Genomic DNA, 5,965 nt, shown 5'->3' with positions numbered 1-5,965 from the left:
GGGAGTCGGTGGGAGCGGAGTGGCCGGGACCTCGTGGGCCCGCCGCCTCCCCGCCCTCTTGCGGCCCCCTGGAGGTCGGGCTGGCTTTGGGGACGCCTGAGGCTTGTGGGAGGAGGTCGCCCTGTGCAGCTTTCTCTGCGGACCCAGGGCGCCCTGCAGTAAATGTCCATCATCAGACAAGCTGCCCCCCTTTTAAAGAGCCCTGGGTGGGAGGAAGGGAAAGTGGATTTGTTATCTTTTTTTTTCCCAGAATCAGGTTTCTGAAGGTTTTTGGACCTGTATCCGAAATGTGCGTCTGCCAAATGTCTTGTTCTTCGTGTTTCTGTTAATTGTGCTTTTTAAAAACACGACTTTTTTTTTTCCTTAACTTTTTTGTTTTTTTCGGTCTCCTTTTTGTGTTTGCCTATTTCTTTTATAGGAATTCCTCATTTCTGTATTCTCTGTCGTCTGTAGCACTGTATTTAACATTTCGGTCAGTGTCCTGTCATTTCCACTTGGGTTTAGCACCTGTGGGAAACTGAGTCCATTTCTTGGCTGGGTTGGGGCTGGGATTTAGAATGCTCAAGTCTCTCAACAGGTTTTAGTGGGGAAGGAGCAGCAATGAATCCTACGCGGTTTCCGTTCTGAGAAATCACCAAACAGATTGCTGTTGCAGCCATTGTGTCTGGTGTATTGCAGTCTTGAATTGAGGTAAAGGCCAGCCAAGGCCGCCCATCATGGCTGCGAGTTTGACACAACTTTTTTTTTTTTTTGTTTTTTGGTACCTGGGATCGAACTCCAGATTCTGTGCTTGCAAGGCATGCGGCGGAACCACTGAGCTAAATCCTCGGCCCTGACACAACTTTTAAAGAGCTGTGCATGTCAGAGCTGCAGTGGTCTTTCTAGGATTCACTTTGAGAACCACCATCCAACCTCAGAGGTCGCCTCTTTGGAGATTATTGGAGAACTGTACAAGTGGTAATGGCTTGAAACAATGGGGAATTTAGGGCTGATTTAATCCTATCTGTCTTCCTCACTGACTTCTTGGGCAGAATTCCCGCTGAAGTCAGTAGTGGTCTTGTGTACAGCCCGATTGCTGAGAACAAGAGATTGCTCATTAAGAATAATGGGAGTGGACAGTATTTTTCCTTCTAAAATATTCCTCCTTAAAAAAGACCTAGTCATAACTGTTACCTCTATTAATTCGTCAGTAAGAGCACTGTGTGCAGGAGCCTCTGAGAGGAAATGTGTGGAACCATCAGCCCTCAGACTTTTGAAGTATAAATTGGATGAGGCTCGCTGAAAAAGGTTCAAAGTGACCAGAAATTCATTTAGCACTAATCATTTTACTGGAATTTCAGTAAAATATTTACAATTTTGTGTGAAAAATTCAAACTGCTTTGGAATGCTTGCAGCAGTTGAGTATGCGTATTTAAAATCTGAAATTTAGGTCCAAGTGGAAAGCAAAGTCGAATATCCAGAAGAGAAATCCGAAGAGAGGCCCACCAAAAATTAAGTGCAAAGAGAAAACAAGGAGATGCAGAAGCCCCTGGTGTCTTTGGAGACGGAGCGTTCATGCAGTTTGCTCATATACACGCCCCTCAGGAATTAGGGATGGAGGGGCCATCGTTAGATTCAGGATGACCAGGAGGGAGGATTCTGGTTTAGCTATGGGCTCATTTGGGTTGGTGAGCTCCTTAGGTCTTTTGCTTTTTGACTTAAGGTTCTGTGGTTACCCTTTTCAAATTACCAGTTTTAAAGAATTGAGTTTAGAAACCTAACCAGTGACCAGAATGTAAAAATAGATATTTGAAAATCAGAACCACGTCCATGTGTTCTACCCAACCACTTGCTTTCAACTAAAAATACTTGCAAAGATGACAAAGCAGTCCTCAACCAAAATATTTATTGGTAAAATTTCTCTGTAATTAGTAATATTGTGTAGTTAAGTTTAACATCAATTTCTGCTCTGAATCACCACTCTTGTATTACTGTGGTTAGTGACCCACAAAGGTTGTATTTTGCTATTTTATTTAAGAAAGTGGGGTTTATATATTTTATATAGCAGGATGTTAAGTGTTTTTGAAGGTTTTCTGTTTTTGCAGGAAAGCATGGGCTTTTTTCTTTTTTGAATTACTCTACTTAGAAGCTAGGGTGAACTTTGAAAAGTATACATTTCTATATATTTTTTTTTTGTAAGGCAGTGACAGTTTTTAAGGACTGATACCATGGAGAGACACATTTTGTATTTTAGAAGTTTGTGGTGTTACTTGGAGAAAACAAAGGAAATGTGCCTATCTCCTCCACCCCGCCTGTATTTAGAAACATGTCCAGGGACCTTATTTGTTTTTTTCAGATTCAGAATTACTGTATCTAACCACTGGGTACCCTTACTGATTTAAAAGCCTCAAGGAAATGTTTTTGCTGGCTTCAGTAGTCAGCAAATACTTGCCAAACCCTAATTTACTGCTCTTCTATAGAATCTTGGAATCTCTGGGCTGAACTGTTGGGAGTCAGCAAATCCACTCCTAGCCCTTGTCCCCACCCCTCCACACACAAACATTTCTAGCCTCTTGGGAAGACCTGAGTAAATAGAACATTTATGTGTGATTCCCCCACAGATTCTAGACAGAGCATCCTTTGGGAACGCCATGTTTTGGCATAAAGCAGCAACTTGATATTCATAAGATTTCTATCATTCCTCTGTCTGGGCAGCGCCCTAGAGGAAAATCTAAAATGGAGTCAGTCCCTGTTGTTATTAGCCAGAGGGGAATGGCCTCCAAGTTAGCTGTCAGATTATAGTTATTTAGAAGTTACAAGTAAACCAGAAAGGAAAGAAATAATCTTTGATAATGTCTGGATGTGATGAGTAGTTATACTTCTTTTTTTTTGGATACTGGGGATCGAACTCTGGTCCTTGGGCTTAGGAGGCAGGCGCCGGAACCACTGAACTAAATCCCCAGCCCGGTGATGAGTAATTATAACTAACCTTTTTGGCGTTGTTTTCTAAAAAGTGTGTGGTTCTGTGTGTATCCTGTGACAGCTGTTACATACCTGGTAGTTATTGGTGGGGCACCTGTACATTGTGTGAATTTAATATTTCAAGAATTAATTCATTGAACCTCTATGTATATCTGAAATTTTCTCAAGGTGAACCTGTATATATTGAGGTACTTTTAGTTAAGATTCTTTGCAAGTTGGAGCTTTGTAGGAACTGTGTATACTTTATGTAGAAATGTCATGTAGAGAATATAGAGGGCTTGGTTTATTTTAACCATTGGATATTATTCTCCCTTGTTCTGTGAGTGGATTGGGATCTGTGTAGTTTCCTTAGATGTGTGGTTCTATTGTCTAGAAGGGTAGGTAAACTATTTGTTATTTCTCTGGTTTTGAGGATAGTATTTACCTAATGAGAATATCAAGTTATCTGAATTTTCTGTTTTAAAGTAATATCATATCTGAGCCCTTGATACCAAGCATTGAAGAAATCATGTGGCCTGGAAGTGCCTTCATACCACATCTGTTTTTTCCCCCCAAAGATTGAAATCGAGTTTTTTTTTTTTTTTTGAGACAGAGTCTTGCTTTGTAGTGCAGCCTGGTCACTGTAGTCCAGGCTGGCCTCAAACTCATGGCAGACCTCCTGGTTCAGCCTCCTGAGTGCCAAGATTACAGGCGTGCACCAGCATGCCCAGTTGAGCTGATTTCATCTTTTTAGTTACTTTACTGACTTTTACTTTACAGATACTTCCCATTTTGGTAATTTTGTCATTTTAGTGCATTTGAGCCATATGGAACCAATTGGAGAATAGGAACTGTCTTTTCTGTGATCCGAAAGCTTTACTTTAAATAGCCAAGAAAAAATTTTGTATAGCAATTAAGTCCAGTGTCACAGGGCTGGTTTGGTTCTTTTCTGGGTTAAGAATGAGAAGGCATAGAAAGGATCTGGAAGTGGTTTTGTTAATCTGTTGGACCTACTGCCTTGGTCAAGTAGGTAAATTTATAATATGTAGACTCAGTCTTTCATGCTCTAATTTGAAAGCTAGTTTCCTCTTGATTTGCTCTGTCACCTCACTGTCAACATTTGTCAAATAATTTTCAAGTACTTAATAGTTATGCTACCTTTTAGTTGCCCTTTTCTTAGATAATTGTGGTTTAGAAAGCTTGTCATATGGGTCTGATTATTGACTGCTTACTGATCTTTTCCAAGCCTGAATTAAGTTTCCAGACTCAATGAGCTTTAGAGATGGATCTGTCACCAGATGTGTCAGCACAACACTGCTGAGTTTGCTTTTTTTTTTTTTTGAAGACAAGCACTAAGTTGAAAGTTGCCCAGGCTGGCCTCAAATTCAAGATTCTTCTGCCTCGGCCTCCCCAGTGCTAGTATACAGGTGTACATTGCCATCCCAGGAACTCATATTTTTAGTTTCTTATATTCCACCATATCTATACACATCTGCTTGCTGGAAAACATAACATTAAAATGTAATTTATACTCTGCCATAATCTTTAGTTCTTTTGTTTTTTGGATAAAGAGGTTACTTTTTAAAAAAACAAAAAGAAACTTGTATTAATACACGCTCAGGGCCAGAAACAGCTTGGAAATGCTTTACTTCAGACCCCTGACCTGAGGTGGGCAGTGCAGTTTGTGTGGGGTTCAGGGGTTCCTAAGCTGCCTGGGACTGTAAGTTAGGTGATGTGTTTGTGTGCAGGTGAGTAGGTGAAAGGGAGGTTGGGCTGGGGTTAGGAGATAACCTTGGGAAACAGAAAAGGTTGAAATTCTTCGAGTTCAGTTTTTATTTTTGAGATTAGGAAATCTCAATCTTAGAGGCATCCTTTCATTTTTCATGTTGCTTGTTGCTCTTTCATCCTTGATCCCTCTCCTCCCTAGCCTGATTGTACTTATTTCCATTCAGTTCAGTCCTTTAGTTGACCCCTTTTACCCAGTTGACAGTTGTCAAGGTTAAACTGAATTCTGATATAATCTTGGCCTCTCAGATTATTACCTGTGAACTTAATGAAGATGCTTTTTATTTCCTCCCAAATTCCTTTGATGGAAAGGTTGATTAGAGGGAATCAGTAACAAGCCTGTACTGTTTGGTTCTCGTTAGGCTGGTATTTAGGCCTGTGACTTTGGACAAAGTATTTCCTCAAACACCCTTTCCTTTACATAGGGTTAAAAACCATCCTTAGCTTATAGAGTTATACAAGGATTAAGTGAGCTAATGCTTATAAAATGCTTCAGATAGTGCCTGGCATCTGTGAAAATTGAGTTAAGAGGAGCCCTAAGGAGGGACTGGGGATGCAGCTCAGTGGCACCACACCTGCCTGGAAAGAGCAGGTCCTGAGTTTGATCCTCATTACTGGAGGAGGTGGTGGTGGTGGTGGTGGGGGAACGGGAGGATCCCTAGTGGTTGCTTGTGAGTGTGGTAAGCACATCTTACGCAGTGGTCAGGACTGATTATCTTTTGGAAGTGCGGTCTCCCAAGGGGGCTGGGACTTCCTATGGTGAAAACAAGTTGAAATCATTTGTTAACTGTTTCAGTAAACTATCTTCAGAATTTGTGAACTCTTAGAAGACTCCAACCTGACAAATTCCATCCATCTTTTGATGGTAATGCACAAGAGATTAAAATACATAGCAGGCTGTTGGGAGCTAGTTTCTATTACACTGGGAAAATGTGTCTTTTTTTGTTAAGTTGCTGGAGGTAACTGATTCTGAGTGTAAAATATTGTAGTCTGAGTTTCTTTATAACTGCATTATGCTTGCTAGCATAAGGAATTTTTATTAATTTTATAGTGTTTAAACTGCGTGACATTAAAATGTGACCTTTATAAATTCAGTCCACCTCTTTTTGTGTATGAAATATACCTGCAGACATATTTTCCGCCAGCTTAGTGTATTAACTTTAAACTAACTGCCAACATTAAGGAAGAAATTGGGAGATTTCATGTCAATATTATTGGCTAGAAAAATTGAGTGCTTCTC

The sequence above is a fragment of the Fukomys damarensis genome, unplaced genomic scaffold, assembly GCF_012274545.1.
Source record: "Fukomys damarensis isolate Sample0158 unplaced genomic scaffold, DMR_v1.0_HiC HiC_scaffold_14, whole genome shotgun sequence".
In the NCBI taxonomy this organism is placed as follows: domain Eukaryota; kingdom Metazoa; phylum Chordata; class Mammalia; order Rodentia; family Bathyergidae; genus Fukomys; species Fukomys damarensis.
This window is presented reverse-complemented; position numbering follows the sequence as displayed.